This window comes from Mercenaria mercenaria, chromosome 13 (assembly GCF_021730395.1).
Source record: "Mercenaria mercenaria strain notata chromosome 13, MADL_Memer_1, whole genome shotgun sequence".
Classification (NCBI taxonomy): domain Eukaryota; kingdom Metazoa; phylum Mollusca; class Bivalvia; order Venerida; family Veneridae; genus Mercenaria; species Mercenaria mercenaria.
The window spans coordinates 21118623-21143972 of NC_069373.1; positions in this window are offsets into that span (position 1 = coordinate 21118623).

Genomic DNA, 25350 nt, shown 5'->3' on the forward strand with positions numbered 1-25350 from the left:
CGGTAGATATTTCATTAATAATATCTTAAATTTTGCATGTTTGTATATAATGTGTTCATATTTTACTTTGTTGTTTATGTATTCATGTAAAGAATTATTCATACTTCTTTGATTCATGTGAATGATTTAATTAAAGTTTGACTGATATGTTTGTCATATAGTAATAACTTTAGAAATATGAGTAAATACTTACTTTAAGTAAAAATTTCAATGATTACAGAGATATGTGATGATATATTGTATAATTTCCGTCAATATAATACAAAATTAGTTTATATATATATTTATGTTTTGTATTTCACAATGTACACATTTTTTAAATTTTGATAGACATTTTACGTATTCTTGATATTAAATATTTATAAGTGATAGATCATTTCTTAATTAATAAATTACAGTACCTTTGAATAGCATTTTTGTTATTACTTTAATACCTTTAATAAAAAGAAAATATACCCTTAATTTATAATCATACTTTCACACTTGTTTTGTGTTGTTAAATATCCCAAAGGCAATTTCACGGTGGATCGATTTTCCTTCTTTGTCTATATGGTCAGCAGTTTTCGATAATCCTTCTTTATCTATGTGGTCAGCAGTTTCCTATATATTCCATATCGTCAGCTAAGTCGTCAGCAGTTTAGTGCGACCCTTAAATTTGTTAATTTCCGTTTTGTGCCGTACCATCCTGTGCCAAGAGTGTCATATCCACCAGCAAATCAGTAATTTGCAATATTTGTCATCTAGTGTACTGGATTCATTTCTCGTTCCAGATATGATCAAATTTTAAATTCGGATTCTAGTTTTAATTTTATGTGCAATTTTGCACTTTAAATGTTTTAGGGCCTACCATTTTCAAACATATGTACAGTAACAGACTGAAAATACTTCAGCCCTAACCGGGAATCGAACACGGGACCTCTCACACCTAAGGCGGACACTCTACCACGTCGCTATAAAAGCTAGCTCAATAGCAAGGAAGTATAAGTGCACCCTTATACTCTACCCTACTACATACACCCCGTCCATTTTAGAATTCGTCCTCGAATTCCAGGAGTTTGAACCTCTGTGGGACGTTCCAAGGTGTCCATTCATATCTACTCGTGAGTTATTTACGTTGAGCGCCAAATGTAACAGGCTAAAAATACTCCAGGCTTGACCGAGAATCGAACCCGGGACCTCTCACATCTAAGGCCGACACTCTACAACTTCGCTATAAAAGCTAGCTCAATAGCAAGGAAGTATAAGTGCACCCTTTTACTCTACCCTACACATAGATGTTTTTAAATGGCAGTTCCAGTGGGCATTCAGTGGAATATTTAGAAAATAACTACCAGCAGTTTAAAGATTTTAACTCTTCATATTATGATTGTTTAAAACGACGCGGACTACATTTTCTACACATGAACGTTCGTTCTCGTTTTACCAAAAAATAACGAAATACAGAATTTTGTGAATAACACGAAAATCTCCATACTTGCATTATCAGAAACTTGGCTTGACAGTTCTGTTACTAACTCAGAGGTATCCCTTGATGGCTTCAACATTTTTCGTCGAGACAGAGGCAGACATGGGGGAGGAGTGTGTATATATATATATAAGGAACTATTTGGCTTTTGTCGAGAGAACAGATTTACAATCAGATAACTTAGAAAATTGTTGGATTGAAGTGTTCTTACCAAAATCAAAACCTATACTTGTTTCTTCTTGCTACAGACCGCCAAATCAGGCAGACCGTAATGATTTATTTGAAAATATTTAATCAAAACTTAGGTCTGATATAGAATGGTATTTGTTAGGTGATTTTAACATATAATTTAAGCAGAAAAAGTTCAATGTACAAGAAACTTGATAGCACTTTACATTTGTTTGATTTGAAACAGATTATTAATGAACCTAGCTATGAGGGTCGCTCCTTTTTCATCTTCCATTATAGAACTCATTTTGTGTAGCCATCAGAGTAAGATATTTCAGTTTGGCACTTTACCATTTGGAGTTAGTGATCATTTGCCAATATTATTTATCCCTAAACACAAAAATCTGTAAAAGGTCAACTTAAGGGTAAAAATCGAGTTACACTAAGGTCTCTTAAAATCTATTCGAAAGAAGGTTTTATTCAAATGTTAAAATTAGCTAACTGGGATAGTGTTTTTTTCTGCAAATTCAGTTGATTTGTCTTGGAACAATCTTAGAGACACCCTTTCACAAGGTTTTATATTCTGTTGCTCCTATAAAAAGTTTCTAGGATGAAACAAAAGACCGAACCCTGGCTTACGTCTGACATTCTTGCATTAATTAAGGAGTGTGATAGATTCCAAAAGAAAAAAGTAAAGATTTTTATAAGTCTTTTAGTCGATACAGAAATTTAGTTAAAAAGAAGTTCAAAGAGCTAAATCAGAATATTTGTCCAGTAACATTGAGGAAAGTAGGAATAACTCGAAGGGTTTGTGGAAACAGCTAAAAAAAAAACAAACTTTGTTATATCAACAAAACCAAAAGTTCTCCAAGTGTTGTGTTGAATATTGACAGTTATATTTGTTTCGATGTGAAACAGATTGCAAACCATTTTAATATTTTTTTTTTACTAGTGTCGCATCAATGCTTGTAAGTAAGTTGCCAAATAGTCCAAATATTTTTGATACAAATTCTGACAGTTTTAAACTGTTTTATATGGACAAGAATCCATCCTCTAAGTTGTTTTCTCTTAGACAGGCAGCGAAGAATTTGTCTTCAAAGAATTGTGTTCTTTAAACCCCATGAAAAGTACAGGTTTAGATGATATATCTGCTAGATTTCTTAGAGATGGGGCCTAGTTTCTTAAAATTCTTATCACTTTTTCATCAATAGGTCAATAGTCGACAAACAAGTTCCGGTAGAGTTAAAATCAGCCAGAGTTCAGTTTACAACCAACTTGAAAATTTTTAATAAAGAACAATATCTTATATGAATTTCAGTCAGGTTTCCGAACAAAATATTCCACAGAGTCTTGCCTACTTCATCTGACGGATTACATAAAAACTCAGTCGTCTAGAGGTCTATATATAGGCATGATCATGCTCGGCCTACAAAAAGCGTTCGATACTGTTGATCATACCATTTTATGTGAGAAATTACAGGCAATGGGCGTGGAATCTGTGGCGTGGTTTAGTTCGTATTTGTCTGGTAGGAAACAAACAGCCTATGTAAATGACACCTTCTAAAACTCTGAAACTATTAGATTGTCGATTAACCAATAGAATCGCAGCCATATCTAAACATGAATGTAAATAATGAATGCGGTTTTTGAGAAAGCAGTATATGATGTTTTAGTTGTTTTTAATTAGATTAAATAAATTTTTGCTTTGAGTTAAGTTAATATATCAAAGTTTCGTGATAAAAAGTAGAGTGTAGGCAGTTCATGGCCGTGGCAATTGTCCTTTGGATGTTTTGTGTGTATGTCAGGAGGGGGCGCCATTGGTATTTTATAGATGATTTCGGTAATTTATAACAATTAGCAATCAAAAATTAGGCAATATGCCACTTCAGCCCATTATGGCATATTTATCAAAAACATTATGGAAATTTCTTGCAAAGCTGATTTAAAAGTAACACCTAAAAAGAGCCCCCTACCCCCAACACACACACACAAAAAACAACAAAAAACACGAAAACCTCCACCAGTACCCAGACCAAAAATCACGTCTATGCTTAAAATTAATCCCTTTTCTATAAACAAAACAATTCAATAAGATTTGGATTACATCCTAGCACTGACCTGTAACTGAAAACAGGTCTCAAAATTCAAATTTCGCTTGGCCTACGCTTGATTATTAAAGGCTGGTACCAGCTATAACTACGAAGCGCAGCGTAAATACTATAAGAACAAAAAAGACATCATCAATAAACGATTAGTCCTTCGCGTGGTTTTTCGTCTGATTTACCAAGGTCCAGAGTTAAGATGCTCAGGTATTGAAGCACGAGAGTGTTAACCCGAGTAGTTAAATAATCAAGCACCAGCAAACAAAAGACGTCCTAAGACGTCTGCATTAGGTTGATTATAAGTAATAGACCTGTTTTGATGTCGTTTTATCTACAAACAAAAACGTCTTTTAAAGGATGTTTTTAAGACCATCCTCAACGTATCCACCCCTATTCATTCCGGTAATAACAACATACAACAACATTTATTTAGCAAACTCGACATATCTATGTCTTTGGCTAAAGAACAGTGTACATATACATATAAACATATAACATGAGTGAATATATACAATATACACTAAATGCAATTATGTTCTTAAATTGTATATGCCTCCTTTATAAATCTACAAATATCAATTAATAGTTTCCTATTTCCTGTCGACAACAAATTATCAAATTTTACCAAATCTGACCATAAGAGTTTTGGTAGATATTTTATACGTAAATCTTCATATTTCTGGCAAATCATTATACAAAATGATATTCAGTTTCAATCATATTTGAATTACATTGTTGACCAATCCTGTTTGCTCTTTCAATGCCGTTGTAACGACCGGTCTCAGTTGCTAGGTTATGAAATGATAGTTTGAAGCATGTAAACAATTCCCTAACGTATCAATCTTATCTACTTAAAGGATGACATAATAATCAAGTTTTTGCATCCCAGTAACCCTTTCGTACAATTCTTGTTGAAACTGCATGGTCGTGTAAGCGATTACATCATATATGTAAATGATTATTATTACAATCAAAATCATTGAATAAATAACCGCATCCTAGGCTGTCTAATTATAATTGTACATATTTGGCCTATGATTTACAGTTAGTCCGATTCATGTCATCACACTGTGCTTAATATACATTACACATGATGGAATATGGTTTTAACATTATTCTTTTGCCAAAAATTTATGAACTCTTTCTTTGCATACAATAGAAATTGGATATGTCCCAAGTTCTCCATATACTCCCATATTTGGAGTTTGAGGTTTTACATCAAGTATTCGCTTGTAGAACTTGATTTTCTATCCGATCCATAACATTTGTATTATATGGCCCTAAACTTCAGATAATACAGGTATAACGCAGCTACACTACAAGGTGACAGATGGACTATTTAGGTCTTTCCTGAATTAATGTCGTAAAACTGTAAAAATTGTAATTATATCAATAAAATACTGTTTAAACCAATAATTTTCTTACACTATGTAATTATATCAATAAAATACTGTTTAAACCAATAAACTATGAAAAAGTATGGGCTAAACTTTACCAAACACACCGAGAACTTCGCAAACTGCTACATTAATTCAATAAAATGTTGAGACATTAAACAAATTGTTTTTCTTCTTCTTTTTTGCAGATCATGTATCCTTACTTAAACTGAGTAGTATTGAACTGTCGTCTTTTACGCATCATAACTTGTAAACTGATCTAGATCTATATATTTCAAAATATATAGTGTAAAAGTAACACGTTTTGGTTCAAGACAGCGCCATTAAAATGTTAAAATGCCGAATGAAATACAGATAAAAAAGGATGGCTCCTAATTCTGATACTTTTGGCTACTAAGTTGCGTCAAGGGTTTGCAAATGTGTAAAGTGTACAGATGTGCCCTGGAATGGATGACTTTTCACCAGATTATGACCCTTTGACTTTTTTTCTGGAAATGTACAACTGTTATCAACACAATAAAATTGCAAACAAACTCAGAGTGAGAAACCATCGTCTGAGGATTAAACTGAAAAAACCCTCAAAGAGAAAAATTCCTGAACACTTCAGTTATCAGTAATGGTGGCTATAAACATAGAAGTAGTGGAACCCATGCCCTAAAAATGTTGAAAATATATTTACCTTCAACACCAGCTTAGAAAGCATAATTATATCATCGCAAAACTAGTTTCAAAGGCAACACAATGTTTAGGAAGAGGCTTGGCAAACAATTCACTCTAGTTGAATCTTATAGGTATAAGTATAACAGTCAAAAGGGTAACATGTCTGCAACAAGTCTAGTTGCAGTGAAATTACTTTGAAAGACCCACAAAGTGTCCGCTGTCTCTTCTATGCTGAATATATCCAAGGTAAAACTTTCACAGTCCCTGCAAAAATGAATATGTCTTGAGAAAACAATGGAAAGACGAGATTGCCGGTGATTCTATTGACTGTGTACTATTCAAATGCTTGCATACAGAGACAGCGTGAACATTGTGGTACCAGGTTGCTCAATCAGAAATATACTAATGAAATGCACACTGAATGGAGAAATTTGTGACTTGGAAATCTTGGGGACAGAAAAGAGTACCTCTGGATGCTGATAAATTTGTCAGCAGAGTGATTCTTACATAACTGAGAGTACCTTTGCTGAGTTTTTTTGCGGAATTTACTTCATCACCAGAACCACATGCAGAACATCTATTTCATGCTTCCTGTTCCGTGAAAATGTCCAAAACATTAAAGAAAATGAACTTTTTATGGCAATGGACTTCAGTGAAAAAACTATACATGTAGGTATGGTCGTGAAATCGAGTCTTTTTACTGGAACTAAAAGCAGATTACAAAACATCCCATAATGCTTTATCACAAGAAGAATGGAGAATTAAAAAAGGAAGGATTTACGACTATCACAGAGGACTTGAAACACGGCTCACGTGTTGTTTCAGAGTTTGAACAAGCTGCAATTAAACACCCCCGAGACAGTGGTACAAACATTAATAACATATACCAGTGGACAGACGATGTGCTTCCAAATACAGATCTAGACACAGCTTCTCACCCATAAGCAATGATGTTACGACAATGAATGCAAAAATAGCGCATAACTATTTCGAGACAAGTCACGGAAAATGACCGTGTGATGGTCATTGCGGAATAATTAAGAGAAAAGTGCCCAAATACCGTGATCCAAGACAGTAACCTCTCTGCCAACAGTGCTCAGGAATCAACCAAGTTCAGTGACAACAACTTGACTCGAGTTGAAGGAGCCTACTGACTTAGTTTCTGTAAAATTAAAACTAAAGTTTCTTCGTGTTGAATTCCTTGAAAAGAAAGGAGAGAATTACCACTAGTCAGAATTGGCAGATGAGTCGTGGCAATGTATGACATACATTGTATACATATTGAATGAACTGTCTGTTGTTATTAAAGGGTCCATGGTAAAATGTGTTTTCCAAACTCAATGAGACCCAACAAGAAATTCTGAAGGTCTATAAACTGTGGTGAACTAGTTACAATTATGCACATACGTACATGTCTGTAAAAGTTTCAGACAGAAATATACCATACAAGTGTACATGTTTCTGAATGTGTGTAAATATAAAACGGTAAACTACTGGTCGTTCAACACGACAAAAATGAAAAAAATATTGCAGGTTCGGTTTGATTGAGCTTGTTAATGGACGGTAGTGTAAATGCATTCTACCGTCCATGCCCTCTTGCTGGATGAGCAGAACTCAATATTTACATATGTTACAAGTACCAAAACAATTTAGACATTCGCAGATGTGTACGGCGGTGCACATGGAACCTTCAATGATACATTAGTGTGTAATTTCATGAAAAGCGGCGTATGGTCCCAAGTTCTGTTGAACCAGCCTAATATGTATTTTAGATAGCCTGCATACAGATGAGATTGTTTTTATATCGAAGTACAGTAAAACAAATTGTTACAATGAGAAATTATATGCAACACATCATGTGCATGTTTGTGTAAAAAAATCTTGTATGAATTTTCTGATTTGTTTCTAATGTTCTTGTTTCGTTTTATATCACGTCATAGCTTTCGCAACCTTTGTTAGAAATAATGATTAAATTGTAACGTTGGTCCCCTTTTACTTAAATCAAGTTGTATGAATATATTAATGTATGATTTACACGCACACATCTTTTTTGAATGGCATATAAGGTTAGAAACCTCTTTTATTTAAAGTCAGTGAGTTAGCAAGACAAAAACATAATAATTTACCAGATTACTTATTATAAAAAGTCCTGACTTTTTTTCATTTCTTAAAATGTCCAAATTCGGCATACATTGTATTTCTTTTTATTTACTTATTTAGTATCGCGTTTTATTCAAAAGATAGATTTTATATTAAAGCAAACCTGTTTTTCTTTAAAAAAAAAGCACAATACAGTTTGAAAGACAAATGTATATATTTAGTGTAACGTCCGCCCCCTTTATTATTCTATATGCATTGTACTTGTTTTGAAGCCTAAAAGCAAAACAAATATCAATAAATGAAGTTTAATTATTGTGTTTGTGTTATCAGTTTAAAAAGGTTGTTATCCAAAAAGGTCTAAGATATTAACTGGTCATAGGAAAGATATGGACCGAGTAGTTCAAACCATTTGGCCCTCATCTACCCAGGTTCCCACTCGTGATGAAATAACGCACGGAGTGGGCACCTGGGGGTCTTTTTCCATCATCAAAGCTGGTTTTGTTTTTGTTTGGTTTAACGTCGCACCAACACAATTTTAGGTCATATGGCGACTTTCCAGCTTTGATGATGGAAAAAGACCCCCAGGTTTCCCTCCGTGCGTTATTTCATCACGGTTGGGAACCTGGGTAAAACCACCAACCTTCCGTATGCCAGCTGGATGGTTTCCTCACATGAAACATTCAACACCCCGAGTGAGACCACTTGGCGTCGTCAGACAAAGTGAGACCAAGATGTTTGTGTGTTTTTACCATGCTTACTGGGATTTGGACCATAAAAATGGTTGGATGGAAAGGTTTGTTTCGTTTCCGTGAGAAAACAATATAGATTCTGTTTTGGCTGGATTAAAAGAAACAAGCCATAATTTTGACCAAGAGGTGATTCGTGACAAGTCTTCATTTAGAGCAGCATCAGAGGTGAAAGGATCTTCCACGACACTGTAAAGACTTGTGTCGTCGGCGAATAGGCGAATATTGGATTTTATGTCAACAACAATGTCGTTTATGTAGAGCAAGAACAGAAGAGGGCCTAAGATAGATCCTTGTGGGACACCGGCATTTATTGAAGACCAATTAGATGAAGCATTAGCATGAACTACTCGTTGCTTTCTATCTCATAAATAAGATTCAAACAAGTTCAAGAGATTGCCTCGTACTCCAGTAGATAATAGTTTAGTTAAGAGTCCCTGATGCCACACCCGATCAAACGCTTTAGAGATGTCGCAGAAGACAGCAAGGACTTCTTTGCCCTCGTCTAAAGCTTTTATAATATGATTTGTTGTAGAGTCGCCTTTAACGAATCCAGACTGGAATGGTGTGATGAAGTTATTAGAAATAAGGTAGTTGTAGAAATATTTATGAATACAACGCTCCATTAGTTTTCCTAGGCAGCTGAGAAGAGATATTGGTCGATAATTAGCTGGTTTTGATGGGTCAGACTTTTTGAATATTGGAGAAACGTTCGCACATTTCCAAGAAGATGGAAAAACTGAGTTAAAGATAAGTGTGTTAAAAAAGGATGACAGTGGGCCGGCTAGTTCCTGGATGCCTTCTTTGATCATTCTTGAGCTGACAAGGTCTAGGCCACTTGCTTTAGAAGGATCAATTATTGAAGCTGCCTCTCGAATATCTTGGGCAGTTACGCAGTTACAGAAATACTTGACAAGACGGAATGGGTAGAATTAGGTATAATAGGAGGTGTGTGATTGCTGTCATCTAAAGTAGACTGATTACAAAAGAACGTGTTAAATAGTTCAGCTTTATCTTTGTCTAATGATATTTCAGCACCATTGTCTATTAATGTAGGAATTGGGGGAGATTTTTTGTTTGAAAACTTTTTAGCAAGTTTATACCATTTTTTAACATTAGCATTTTCGGAATTAATTTCATCTATTAATTTTTCTGTTAATTCCTTCTTTGTTTTACGGTTAAGGTTGGTAGTATCACTTCTAATTCTGCGAAAGTTTGCCCATACTCTTTCATTATTAGAAGTCTTTGCTTGTTGGCGAGCCCGATTTCGCTTAGGTATCATCATACGAACATCTTTATTGATCCATGGGACATCGTCAGGTCTAACTGTGATCGATTTGTTCAGAATGCTATCAGCAGCTGCTTTAAGAACAGCATCAGCTTTCTTATCGGCAATTTCATGAAGGTTATCGCAATCTAAGATGGAGTTCCAGTCCGTTGTGTTTAGATTGTTTCTATATTTAGGATAGTCCCCTTGATCATATAACCATATGTGACGTTTATACGTTGACTGTTTGGGTTTGTGGAATTTGTAAACAGTAACAATAGAGCAGTGAAAGTGAGATAGATCCGGAATAAAGGGATCAGCGACAAAACTAGAGAGAATGTTGCCAGGGTGCTTGACAAACATGAGGCTGAGAAAAGGTGAGGAGTGTTCAGTAAATGTAGGAGTCGAAATCAACTGCAATCTAAGATGGAGTTCCATTCCGTTGTGTTTAGATTGTTTCTATACTAGCGGAAAAATGAAACTGTGCATGGGTATAATATGCTATAACTTAGGAGGAATTTAAGAAATCGCAAAAAAAAAAACATTGGCCAGACAGACAAACTACCCGTGCAACTCATGTACTGACCAGTGTAAATGACCGAGAGGGATACACAGCTTACCTGTGTAAAGTTTCAAGCTTTAATTTATGAAATTGAGCGATACATGAACATTTTACACATGCACAGTTTCTTTTTCCCGCTAGTATATATTTAGGATAGTCCCCTTTATCATATAACCATATGTGACGTTTATAAGTTGATTGTTTGGGTTTGTGGAATTTGAAAACAGTAACAATAGGGCAGTTTAAGTGAGATAGATCCGGAATAAAGGGATCAGCGACAAAACTAGAGAGAATGTGGCCAGGATTCTTGACAAACATGAGGTTGATAAAAGGTGAGGAGTGTTCAGTAAAATATGTTGGAGTTGAAATCGACTGCTAGGCGTTATAAGACTCAATAAGTCTACTCATTCTATTAAGGAGAGGCCAAAATGTTAACGTTGAAGTCGCCTGTAACTAATATGCCATCGAAATGACCAGTGAACGCTTCGTCAAGACTGTGTGCCATGTTAAGCCACTGAGTATTATTAGAATCAGGAGGACGGTAAATTCTACCTATGAGGAGTTTTTGCTGGTTAACATGGACTTCAGTCCAAACGGCCTCAAGGTTATTCATGTGTAGGTCTTTACGTTCAACAGCGTGTATCGTGTCACAGACATAAATGGCGACCCCTCCGCCGCCTCGACCCCTTCTGTCGCATCTGAAAGGTGGTTTAAAATTTTATATGTAAAGATCATCATCTGGTATGTTAGGGTTTAGCCAAGTTTCTGAGAAAACTAGTATGTCATATGGTTCGGCTTCAACGGTAAGAAGGTCATTCTTCTGTTTCAATGCATAACGCTAAGACTAGCGCTAGTAAGTTTGGCATAAGGATCTGAGTTTATAAATAGTTACAATACAAACATAGCCATTATAGCTTGAACTTTCATAACTAGTACTCAATAAATAGCTAGCGTCTACGATGAAAAAAAAAAAAGAAATAAAACTAAATAAATATATGTGACAATGATACCTTACAACCAAATTTGATTAACTTCGTTGCTTTAGTTATTTTTTCCTTTATGAAAATGAACTAAAAAGAACACAACTGTCCCCATATATATTGTATTTTATATACTAGTATTGTATGACACCTTTGTCAGCCCGAAATATGTTTCGATTATTATATGTTTGTTGTAATACATTTTACTCGAATTTTCATCATGTTACTATATGTAACTGATTGAAATAAAAGTATTTTATTGAATGCATACTGATCATTTAATAAGCGTAAGACGTAAAACCACACGAGTCTCTTGCAAATCTCTGAATTGCGCTCGCGATTCTTGGAAATTCCAATGTTGTATATATACCCGTCTAAACGCAAAAAATCGCATTCAGATCTTATGTTTACATTTTACAAAAAATGTGGTGCACTTTCCATATGAGTATCAGAAATCAAAATAAATGTAAGGATACCGATCTTTTCAACTTCTACACACCGGTATATCAGCCCAAAAGACCTGCCCTTTGCCTTCCAATAAAAATTTCATTTTAAAAATCATTACATATTGCTGTGTAGATCCAGTTTTGAACTTTAGCTGTGACTTAAAGAGAATTCCTATAGTTTTTTTTCCTTTCATAGATTTTTTTTTCAAATTCACATATATGATAGGAATATTTGTGCTGAAAACAATGAACAAATAAAAAAATGGGTCACCAGGCTTGTTTTTGTGAAAAATTGTTTTGAACACACCTACTGTTGCTGAAACCGTTATCGATTTTTCATCATTTTCAACATTTTCTGCTTTTTTATAAATACCAAGCAAAATATACATCAAGACAGCACAATAAGGTTTATTCTTTTTACAGATTTTATTATATACTTATTTGATATCATAGTCATATTTGTAATACTATATCCTTACAGTTATGCATACAAATGAAAAAAAATATTGATTCAAATTCACTTTTGTGAACTTTTTTCAATGAAAAATACCCATAGTGAAGAATATTTTTTTAAATTTTGAAAAACCTTTTTCATAGAATTTTTTCATGTTTTTCTTGTCTATAAGTAATTGTATTGTGCGCTTAAAAATGGCTAAAAATGTATGGGTTACCAGGCTAAATTTTATGTTCAGACCGCTTGAATACAACACCTGTTCGGACGAAAAATGGCGCGAACTTGACCAAACTGATTACATGTATCTCTGCTAGAAGTTAAAAAAAGTTAAAAAAATTCTTAATTCCTTCTATAACTGAATACTAAATAAACTGGAAGGTGATATTGTCTTATCAGTACTAAGTCAATTGTCTTACATTATTTGAACAACACTGTCTTTATACTAAAATGCGATACGAAAACACAACCACAAAAATGGCAAGATACCTGTCAGGCATGATACTTGTCAATACAACATAAACCAGTATCAACATTTGATTACTGATAAAATTTATCAAAATGTTATTTCATTCAAGATTTCTCATAGTTAAGATCGTCTGTCACATGTTTCAACAAATGTTGACTTCACTTCAGTTTTCGATAGAAAGTGTCGGCTGCGCAGAAAGATGCGCATAAAAAACTATAGGTATTCCCTTTAATCGAGTTTTGAAAGATCATTTTCTTCAAACGACGCCATTTTGTTCATTTCCGAAGGGTGGGTCGGTGTTGGGAGATGGCGGGAGAGGGAAGGTGACGTCAAATCGCGTGTGCTATCTCGTAGAAAGGACCATCGTGATATTATTGCACCTATGTTGCTTGCTTTTTCTCACTATACGAAACATATAGTGAATGTATATATTTACGTAATATGACCAACTGTGTAGGAAAATATATGAGATACAAGAGTTATAGATGAACAATATAACCGTATAATGTTCCAAGTATGTGTAATAGAACGATCCATTGAAAATTCTGTCCGTTCCACGTATAATTTAACAATATGAAATTACAATCTCTTAAGAGACATGCACGAGGATTTAAAGTGTATGCATTGTACTTGTTTTCTTCAGTACATTCTTTATCCAAAAAAAATTTGAAGTTGTTTGTGTTTGTGCTTTAAAAAACTAACCATTTATATAGGAATACAAAAAAAGCTGTGAAGGGGTTCGGGTGTAACATTCAAACATAAAATTCAGTAAGAAAACAATGAAAATAGGATAGGTGCAACTCCAGAAACGTTCAAGAACAGCGGCAACACCTGTTATATGCAGGTATTAAGGATTATAAGAATACATTACTACTCGAAGGTGTGGATGGAAATATTTGACTCGAGGGTAACTGTTTAGGCGGTAATACCACAGTCACACATACGGTGCGGATAGCTACGTCTAGCTACGGATAGAAACGTAGTCATCTGTATCGATCCGTACCTTAAAGTAGTAATCTGTATCAATCCGTACGGCTCAGGTACGGATCGATACGGATGACTACGTTTCTATCCGTGGCTAGACGTAGCTATCCGCACCGTATGTGTGACTGGGGTATTACCGCCTAAACAGTTACCCTCTTGTTACCCTTTTGTCTTGCTTACTCAATGACTTTAAATAAAAGAGGTTTCTAACCTTTTATGCCATTCAAAAAAGATTTGTGCGTGTAAATCATACATCAGTATATTCATACAACTTGATTTAAGCAAAAGGGGACCAACGTTACAATTTAATCATTATTTCTATCACAGATTTCGAAAGCTATGACGTGATATAAAACGAAACAAGAGCATTAAAAACAAATCAGAAAATTCATACAAGAATTCTTTTTGCATATAATTTCTCATTCTAACAAAGCACCATTCGTTTTACTGCACTCCGATAATTCGATTTTACATATAAAGACAAGTTCAGCTGTATGCAGGCAATCTGAATGGGGACCATACGCCGCTTCAGTGAAGGTTCCATGTGCACCGCCATATGAACACATCTGCGGATGTCTAAATTATTTTCGTACTTGTAACATGTGTAAATGTTGAGTTCTGCTCAACCCGGGACGGTAGCATGCATTTTCACTACCGTCCATGAACAAACTCAACCAAACCGAACCTGCAATAATTTTTTCATTTTTGTCGGTCTGAACGACCAGTAGTTTACCGTTTTATATTTACACACATTCAAAAACATGTACACTTGTATTGTATATTTCTGTCTGAAACTTTTACATACATGTACGCATGTGCATAATTGTAACTAGTTCACGACAGTTTATAGACCTTAATCCAGAAGTTCTTGTTGGGTCTCAATAAGTTTGGGAAAAAAAAAATTTACCCTGGCAGCTGAGGAGGGATATTGGTCGATATAATTAGCTGGTTTTGATGGGTCAGACTTTTTGAATAATGGTGAAACGTTTGCACATTTCCCAGAAGATGGGAAAACTGAGTTAGAGATAAGTGTGTTAAAAAAGAATGACAGTGGACCGGCTAGTTCCTGGATGCCATAATGATCATTCTTTGGCTGACAAGGTCTGGGCCACTTACTTTAGAAGGATCAATTATTGAAGCTGCCTCTCGAATATCTTGGGCAGATACAGAAATACTTAACAAGACGGAATGGGTAGAATTACGTATAATAGGTGTGTGATTGGTGTCATCTAAAGTAGACTGATTACAAAAGAACGTGTTAAGTAGTTCAGCTTTATCTTTGTCTAATGATATTTCAGCACCATTGTCTATTAATGTAGGAATTGGAGGAGTTTTTTTGTTTGAAAACTTTTTAGCAAGTTTATACCATTTTTTAACATTAGTATTTTCGGAATTAATTTCATCTATTAATTTTTCTGCGTATTCCTTCTTTGTTTTTCGGATAAGGTTGGTAGTATCACTTCTAATTCTGCGAAAGTTTGCCCATGCTCTTTCATTATTAGAAGTCTTTGCTTGTTGGTGAGTCCGATTTCGCTTAGGTATCATCATACGAACATCTTTACTAATCCATGGCACGTCGTCAGGTCTAACTGTAATCGATTTGTTCGGAATGCTATCAGCAGCTACTTTAAGAACAGCATCAGCTATCTTATCGGCAATTTCATGAAGGTTATCGCAATCTAAGATGGAGTTCCAGTCCGTTGTGTTTAGATTGCTTCTATATTTAGGATAGTCCCCTTGATCATATAACCATATGTGACGTTTATACGTTGACTGTTTGGGTTTGTGGAATTTGTAAAGTGTGAAAATAGAGCAGTGAAAGTGAGATAGATCCGGAATAAAGGGATCAGCGACAAAACTAGAGAGAATGTTGCCAGGGTGCTTGACAAACATGAGGTTGAGAAAAGGTGAGGAGTGTTCAGTAAATGTAGGAGTCGAAATCAACTGCTTGGCGTTATAAGAGTCGATAAGTCTATAGACTATACTCATTATATTAGAAGGAGAGGCCAAAATGTTAACGTTGAAGTCGCCTGTAACTAATATGTCATAGAAATGGCCAGTGAACGCTTGGTCAAGACTGTGTTCCATGTTAAGCCACTGAGTATCATTAGAATCAGGAGGACCTTAAATTCTACCTATGAGGAGTTTTCGCTGGTTAACATGGACTTCAATCCAAATGGCCTCAGGGTTATTCATGTGTAGGTCTTTACGTTCAACAGCGTGTATCGTGTCACGGACATAAATTGCGACCCCTCCGCCGCCTCGGTCCTTTCTGTCGCATCTGAAAGGTGGTTTAAAATTTTGTATGTAAAGATCATCATCTGGTAGGTTTGGGCTTAGCCAAGTTTCTGAGAAAATTAGTATGTCATATGGTTCAGCTTCAACGGTAAGAAGGTCAATCTTCGGTTTCAAACTTTGAATGTTTAGATGCATAACGCTAAGACTAGCGCTAGTAAGTTTGGTATAAGAATCTGAGTTTATAAATAGTTACAATACAAACATAGCCATTATAGCTTGAACTTTCATAACTAGTACTCAATAAATAGCTAGCGTCTACGATGAAACAAATAATAAGAAATAAAACTAAATAAATATATGTGACAATGCTACCTTACAACCAAATTTGATTAACTTCGTCGCATTAGTTATTTTTCCTTTATGAAAATGAACTAAAAAGAACACCACTGTCCCCATATATATTGTATTTTATATATTGTATGACACCTTTGTCAGTCCAAAACATTTTTTGAATAGTATATGTTTGTTGTAATACATTCCCACAGTCTGAAGATTTATTCAATCATGTTGTTACTATTATGTAACCTGATTGCAAATAAAAGTAATTGTTGTTGACATGACATACGTGATCATTTAAGAATTAAGCGCTAAGACGGGTAAAAACCACACCGAGTCTTCTTGCAAATCTCTGAATTGCGCTCGCGATTCTTGGAAATTCCAATGTTGTATATATACCCGTCTAAACGCAAAAAATCGCATTCGGATCTTATGTTTACAATTTAGGATAATTTTACAAAAAAAGTGGTGCGCTTTCCATATGAGAAATCAAAATAAATGTAAGGATATCGATCTTTTCAACTTCTAGGTACCGGTATATTAGAACAAAAGACCTGCCCGCGTTAAATTATAATCCGCCTTCCGATAAAAAACATAGTTCCTGATTTTCATTTAAAATATCATTACATCCAGAAAAATCATATTGCCGTGTGGATTAATCGAGTTTTGAAAGATCATTTTCAAACGACGCCATTTTGTTCATTTTTCGAAGAGTGGGTCGGTGTTGGGAGAGGGCGGGAGAGGGAAGGTGACGTCAAATCGCGTGTGCTATCTCGTAAAAAGGACCATCGTGATATTATTGCACCTATGTTGCTTTTTTTTCTTTCTCACTATACGAAACATATAGTGAATGTATATATTTACGTAATATGACCAACTGTGTAGGAAAATATATGAGATACAAGAGTTATAGATGAACAATATAACCGTATCATGTTCCAAGTATGTGTAATAGAACGATCCATTGAAAATTCTGTCCGTTCCACGTATAATTTAACAATATGAAAAAATCTCATAAAGGACATGCACGCCGGGATTTCAAAATTTGCATTGTACTGTTTTCTTCAGTACAATATCTTGCAGATTTTTTTATCCAAAAAATTTGAAGTTGTAAGCGCGAAAATAGAGTGCAATGTATTTGTGCTTTTGAAGACTAACCATTTTTATAGGAATAAATAGAAAGTGGTAAAGCGGCTTGGGTGTAACATTTCCATAAAATACAGTAAGAAAACAATAGGTGCAATTCCAGAAACGTTCTAAAATCAGCAGCAACACCTGTTATATACGGTATTAAGGATTATAAACATACTTCACTAGCTGGAGGTGCGGATCGAAATATATGGCTCGAGGTTAACTGTTTAGGCGGTAACGAGGCTCTGTCGAGTAACCGTAGAACAGTTACCCGAGTGCGAAATATTTCCATCAGCATCTTCAACTAGTGATAGGTTCTTTCTCTTGCATTCATTTTCCTTCAATTTATAGAAAGAATAAAGTCAATTGAATGCCTTTTCTTTCAAGTACTGTTGTATATACCATGGGCATAGGCGCTTGTGCTACATTAGAAAGCATGACTAACTTGCTTCAGGATGGAACCTAATTTTTCATGAGAAAAAATAGTGCAGACGTGCAGTTTAGCAGACCGCAACATGAAAGGTTTATTATCTTTCATTCAACGACAAACGTGTATAATTTTTGTACTTAGTTAATTAGCAGTTATTTCCCTGGTGCTGTATGACACTATATGGCCGAAGAATAAACATGTTGGAATAGTCCCCTCCCACACCCCATCCTAATGAAAAAAAAAAGTTTTATTATAAGGTTTCTGAAACATTTATATTGCCTCAGCGTTTGTTAAATCCACTGATACCAGACTAGACATAAGACGCCATTGTAAATGATACTATACCCTTACGTTTTGTCAAGAACAGGAAAAATACACTAGCCCATTTCAGTCGCGCATTTCTCACTTAAAACTCGCTGTTTGACAAACTGGTTCCATGCATATTGAATAATTCAATCGTGCACCAGTCTCTTTTTCTCAATGTTCCTTCTCGCAGAGACTTACAGAATCATTTCTGAGACGACTTTCATTCATCATATCCAATTCAATTGTGTAACTGAAAAATTCACGTTTCACCTACATGTTTACGCGGTCGTGAAGTTTGCCAGGAGACTTTCGTGCAAGAAAAATCTATAACGTTGGCAAAAACGTTTTTAAAATCCGGAGACAAAAAGCAGGTAGGGTATCAAAACACATCTTGTTTCATATTGTCACCCATCTTGGCTCCAGTTGTGTTCATTATGTAGACAATTTGTGCAAAGTTATTACAAATTTCAAGGGAGGAAAAAGAACGCATATGAAATCCGGACTATAATTTTTTATCTGCTTTTTCGAAGTTGAAAACCTGTTAAAAAGATTAGCGAATCGTTGGCGAGTGTGATGAATGATGGCGCATATCAAGATTTTTCGTTCAATAACTTTAGTTGGTTGGATATTGAATGAACTTGGCTTATAGGTAGCTTACTTAAAAGGTTGATGCATTTAATTGTTGGAGTCAAAGGTCACTTTACTAAAAGTAGAAGCCAAGAGGAGCACCGCAATGGAGCAATATACGCCCGAAGGTATAACCTTTGACCCCAAAGTGTGACCATGACCTTGAAGCGAATCACCCGAAACATGCGCTCTGCATGTCGTCTCGATGTGGTGAGCATTTGTGCCAAGTTTCTTTAAAATCCTTCAAGCAGTTCAAGAGTTACAGAACAGACACGAAACAAAGTCATATGACCTTTGACCCCTAAGTGTGACCTTGACCTTAAAGCGAGTCATCCAAAACATGTGCTCTGTACGTTGTTTCGATATGGTGAACATTTGTGTCAAGTTTCTTCGAAATCCTTTAAGGGGTTCAAGAGTTATAGAGCGGACACGAAATTGCTAACAGACGGACAGACGGACACCGACGTCATAACATAATACGTCACTTCGGGCATATAAAAACAGTTTCTGCTCAATAACTTTGTTTCTAAAGTGTAAGGTAGTTGTTGTTCTATGTTTTTAAAACTAGAGAATCTATACTGAAAAGAAAATGACTGAATAAATTTGCAGATGAAGTTGTGAAAACACATTTATTCAGGGAGGGCCTAAATTGTCCACCAGCCATCTTATACTATAGCTGTATTATACCAATTCATGCGGGAAGAAAAAGGTAGAAAAAGTAGATCACTACCTTGTGATGGGTATTTAACAGTTAATCGAGTAACCGTTTCTTCTTAAACGGTTAAACGACAGAGTCGTAGTATGGCTACTAGGTCACTAAAGTCACGTTTTCCAAACAGTGTTGAAATATTCAGTACTATTTGTAAAGGTACAGTCACACATACGAATATGTCCGTGCGTTGAGGTACGGTGTGAATGGGATTGGTCTGTGGGGGTGCGGACACGGATAAGTACGGAGCAGTACGTCTTAGTACGGGAAAAATGGTGAGAAACGGGGAACAAAAAGATACAGCACGCGAATAAGTACGAATAGGTACGGCGTACTACGTCGAACTACGTTTTAATGCGCCTGGGCATCTTTAACATCATGTCAAACTATGGCAAGGTACGCTTCAGTACGGATAACTACGTTTAGTACGTTTAAATACGGATGAATAAGTTTCAACAAAGTTGGACTAAAATCACGCTCAAATGGCTACGGATCGCTGAAACTTTTGTGCATGTTCAAAAGTTGGAGAAACTTGCACGTTTGGGATGTCTTGAATACGTTTTGACCAAGTGTTGGTACGGATTGATACGGATTACTTCTTTGAGGTACGGCTCAGGTACGGATCGATACGGATTACTACGTTTCTATCCGTAGCTAGACGTAGCTATCCGCGCCGTAAGTGTGACTGGGGTATTAATGAAGGCAACTACGGAAGCACAGAGGGAATATCAGAGCATTCCGATGTGTAGAGATGTAAATCTTGCACAACCGAACAAATTACATTTAGTATCTAATGGATTCCATGGTTATTACATATCTTATATAAAACTGAATAAAAGACATGTCCTACTCTGATATCTGCTTTTTAATCCTCGATTCAGAAAAAGTTATTTTACGAAAAACGAAGAATTACGCTACATTTGATCAATCTGAATCTAATCCTATTCTAGCATAAAACTGTTGTTCTGGTCACTTTCCGGGGGTGGTTTAACAGGAGAGAAAACGTGTGATAGCAGAGAGATTCTCGTGCTCACGTGCTGTTAAAACACTTTTTTTTATATATGCGTGTTCCGTAACAAAGCATTACGGTCCCAAAACGGATACAGACGTCAACGTGACAAAATGACTCAGACATACCCGCACATTTTATTGAAATTTAATTACGCTGATGAACGCAATATTCATTTTTTGCCCGCTTCGCTCAGTAGGGAGAGCGTTGGTCTACGGATCGCGGGTCGCGAGTTCGATCCCCGGGCGGAGCGTATGTTCTCCGTGACGATTTTATAAAAGACATTGTGTCTGACATCATTCGTCCTCCACCTCTGATAATTCATGTGGGGAAGTTGACAGTTACTTGCGGAGAACAGGTTTGTACTGGTACAGAATCCAGGAACACTGGTTAGGTTAACTGCCCGCCGTTACATGACTGAAATACTGTTGAAAAACGGCGTTAAACCCAAAACAAACAAACAATTAGTTTTTGCGCGTTTTATGATAGAATAGCGTTAGCACATGTTTCATCTCGTGTTATAACATCTTCAGAATCCCTCGGAAATCGTTGGCACCAACCGATCTCTCGGAATTCTGCAGATGTTATAAAACAACAACAACAACAAAAAAAACAGAAGAAAAAACAAACAAACAAAAAAAAAACATGTGTTATCTCTTTATTTTAACATGGCTTGATTAGATTGCCAGTTAAACAAAGAAGAAAGTGAAGCTCTGTATATTCTGCGATTAACTACGGTTCATGCGTGGACCGGTAAGAGAACATTATGAGGTCAGTTATGACTTCATATTGCTGCACCGCCTTGGTAGCCTAGTGGTAGAGCGCCCGCTTCGAGTGCAGGAGGTCATGGGTTCGATCCCTGGCCACTTAATACCAAAGACATGAAAATGGTACTAGTAGCTTCCTTGCTAGGCGCACATCATGAAGAGGATAGCACTATGACTGTTCCCTTTCTTTTGTGAAATCACCGGAAACCCCAGTCTGGTATGCAAGAAGGTGTGTTTTTTCAAGTTCTCTCTGTGGTCTTGTGCTAGTTCACACACACCTATACTGTCACATATTTTAACATTTGTCCTTGTGTATCAAATGTATAGCTTTATGCAAATGTAAAAGCAGTTTCTAAATACAAACATAACCTGACCCTTCAATTTGGAGGTGTTTTATTTCCGTGTTCAATTTGCAACAAATCAAATAAACCTATAATCACATTTTTTTTACTATTCTTCAATTAAGTGATATTTATTATATTCGCCCTAATGATAGCGACATCACAAGCTTGAGCCGTCTTTACATTATTTAATATCAATTGAAGTATTTTAATACACAATTAACGCTTTTTCACTCCTAGGTACAAAGTTTTCGTTAATAATATTTACCAATTTCTATTTTGATTTTCTGATTTTCTTTTAATCTTTTACAATGGTATCACCTGATTTAAGTAGTAAAATACACACAAGTAGTTATTTTTCGTTTCAGAAAGTTTAATAATTCGATTAAAGGGAATAATAAGTGTTTAAGCTCCAATGACAGTAGGCTACTTTTTATCAGGTTATTTCTTTAAAAGTGAATACCGGTGAACACCAATTTGTTAAGAGAGTTCTGCCGTCTCATTAATTTAGAAAAATCTAATTTTATAATTTCAAAAGATCAATTTTATCAGGAATTTATCTTCAGATCTCGTCTTGTCTTTTTTTTCTTTAATTCGTCCATTTGAACAACGATTGATACCTTCAATACAAGTATGTCTTTTTGTTGTCACTGAAATTATTTCGGTTACATTTTGTCGGATTTGGTGACATCTGTCTGTCGTTGAAAAATGCTGATTTACACTACTTGTAAAATTTAGACATATTGCTCACAGAATTGTGAGATATATGTTTATGTATGTGTAACACTTTGTGAACTCTGTTCATAAGTTCATTTCATTTACGTAATGACCAGTTCAAACTGAGATACATGTTACAAAAGCGCAAGGTCGGCATGGTGCACGATTTTGGTCAAAAGTCTTCTTTTTTCACATCGAACTTTCTGTACTAAACGCGACTGCTGATAAGCCTTATTTGAAAAATCGATAATCTTGTAACTTTGATCGTTATCTTCCGTAAATTTACTTCCATCTACGAAATTTAGCGAGTGAAATATACGTGCACGTGCACGTATAAAAGTATGCGTGAACGCGTAAATTTGTAGGCGCATGCTTATACGGACGTGCATATATCTGTGCACTTGCACCTAAAAATTTATAAGTGCGCCGGAAAAATACATATGCCGACGTGTAATTTTACAACAGCCCGAATAATTACAGATTCACATATATAATACTGTAGTACGTCCATACATGCGTACACATACAAAATTACGCGTGCCCGTATAAAATGCATATATCTTCGCGTGCTCGTATGCTTTTAAACTAGCCAGACTAGCTTTTAAACGTGTGCGTATCTTTTGAAATGTGAGTGCATGCAAATAGATTTTTTTTTTAAAAATGCCATTTTTTTCGTGTTTTTTTTTTCTGTCATTGTTAAATACTAGTAAACTCATATTGTAACGAAACTTTGCATGAATGTGCCCTCTACAACTATATGTAGTTCAGCAAAGTTTTAGAAGTATGATTGTTTTACAATGTATAGATGTAGGTGTGTCAAATTGTCTAAGTCGAATATTCGAATATTCAGACTTTAACCCTTACCCTGCTAAATTTCTATAATGAACTTATCCGTCTTTCAGTTTCAGTTTGGACAGTTCCGATTAACTGTTAAAAGGGGTGCATACCAAAACGATACTGACTGAATGGCGAACAGTGCAGATCATGATCAGACTGCATGGATGTGCAGACTGATCATGATCTACACTGGTCGCAAAGGCAGAATCAGTCGTGTCCAGCATGATAAGGGTTAAAGATTGATGAATACGGACTCAGATCCTTTGAGAGCATGGCTTACTTATTAGAATATTCCACTGTTTGCAAGGAATTTGATTTGTATCCTGTTTTTACATAAAAAGTAAAAGCTAATACTTTATAGACGTAGTTCATTTACACCTAGCCCCAATCCGTGACTCCTGACGTCCGTCAACATGCTGAAATAAAATGAAAGTGATATTCAAGTCACGAGTTTACACCAGGGGGCATTTATAACGAAGCTGTGTACTACAAAGCTGTATCGAGTTACTGCAAAAAGGCGTATAATTTAGGAAACGACTAAATTATGGTGATACATCCACTATTGTATTACTTTATTTCAGGAATTCGCAGTCATTCATTTAATTACAACACAACAGTTGTTTTACACCAGGGGATATAAGATGAATTTTTCAAGCATTGACAAAAACATTCAAAAGCCCTGTTTGGCATGCAAGAAAAGGGTTTCTTGCCTACCATGCGGCGATATACAAGTATTCTGGCTAGTTTCTGTCATGTCGTTTTGTCTTGTTGGTGCCTCCACCCCCCCCCCCCCCCCCCCGGGCTTACTGAAATGCGGGAATCAAAGGGGCCTGTAAATGTTTGGTTAATAAATTTAAAAACATCAAAATAAACATGTGTGCTTGTTTCTAGTTCCGCAGACACATTCCTATAATATTAGTCTAGGGTTTTTGGTCAAATTTGGATTTTTTTCGCGGTAAATTGTCAAAGGAATTTTTAAGGACTTTTTCTAAGTTGCTGATTCTAGACAGACCTTGCAAAAAAGAACTACTAGCTTCTTTGTCATGTTCAAACTTTTGTTTACACTCAGTAAGTTTTCACCTCAATAACAACTGCATTTTCCAAACAGCAGTGTGTGTCTGCTTTCGAGGGAGGAAATCGGGTTCCGACAATATGTGACATTTGATTTTAATGGTGTAAAACTATCTGTCAACACGTTTTAGGTTATTCAATAAATGTTAATGTATAACTTTATGTGTTTTGAGAGTGTTTTTACTTACAAAACATACAATTTTCTGGCAGAATTTGCGGAGGTGCAGACGGTTTGAGTCATACAGTGGCTATATTTCCATGTGAAGAAAAAATAAAAATCCGAGCTACATTTAAGCCATTGTTTCTTTGCCGGTTTCTCCAAAAGGGATATTTTCTGAATTGTGACGTATCAATAATAGTTCTGAAGTGACATTAAGAACAATTTTTTGTTGGGTCCAAAAAACCAAGGTGGTCAAAATAGTCGTCAAGTCCGTAACCGTCCAGGTAGACCTGATGTTGCTAAAACAACGAAAACTATTGCTGCCCATAGGGGTATGGTAGAAAAAAGATGGTCGATAAACTATATCCCAAAAGCTCATATAGTAAGCATTTCATAAGGGACTGTCCATCATATTTTGACTTACCGTTTGAAATAAAAGAAGGTTTGTGCTAGTTGGGTCCCCCAGATTGTTGACACAAGACCAAAAGCATAAAAAAAAGAATATCGCGGATTAAAATGTCCGCAATCGGCTGCCTAAAATAAGAATATGTTTGCGTGGCTTATTCTGCTTTGTAGACAGAAGATGTCGCGGTTTCGTCTGTAATTCGCGACTTTTTACGACAAAAGTATAATAGAAAAACTCGAGAGTTTCTCTTGGCCGCGATATTTTATAAAAAAAAATCGACATAAAATTTTGCGGATTTGAAAGTTGCCCGCGACATTTGATAAACTGACGGTAAGATTTCTCGCGGCTTTTAAATGGACGCCATAGGAAGATGTCAGCAGTATGGTAGCCGGTTGCGGCCATTTTAAACCCGCGAGAAATTTTATCGTCTATGAATATAATCATTATAATCAATTTACAAACCCGCGC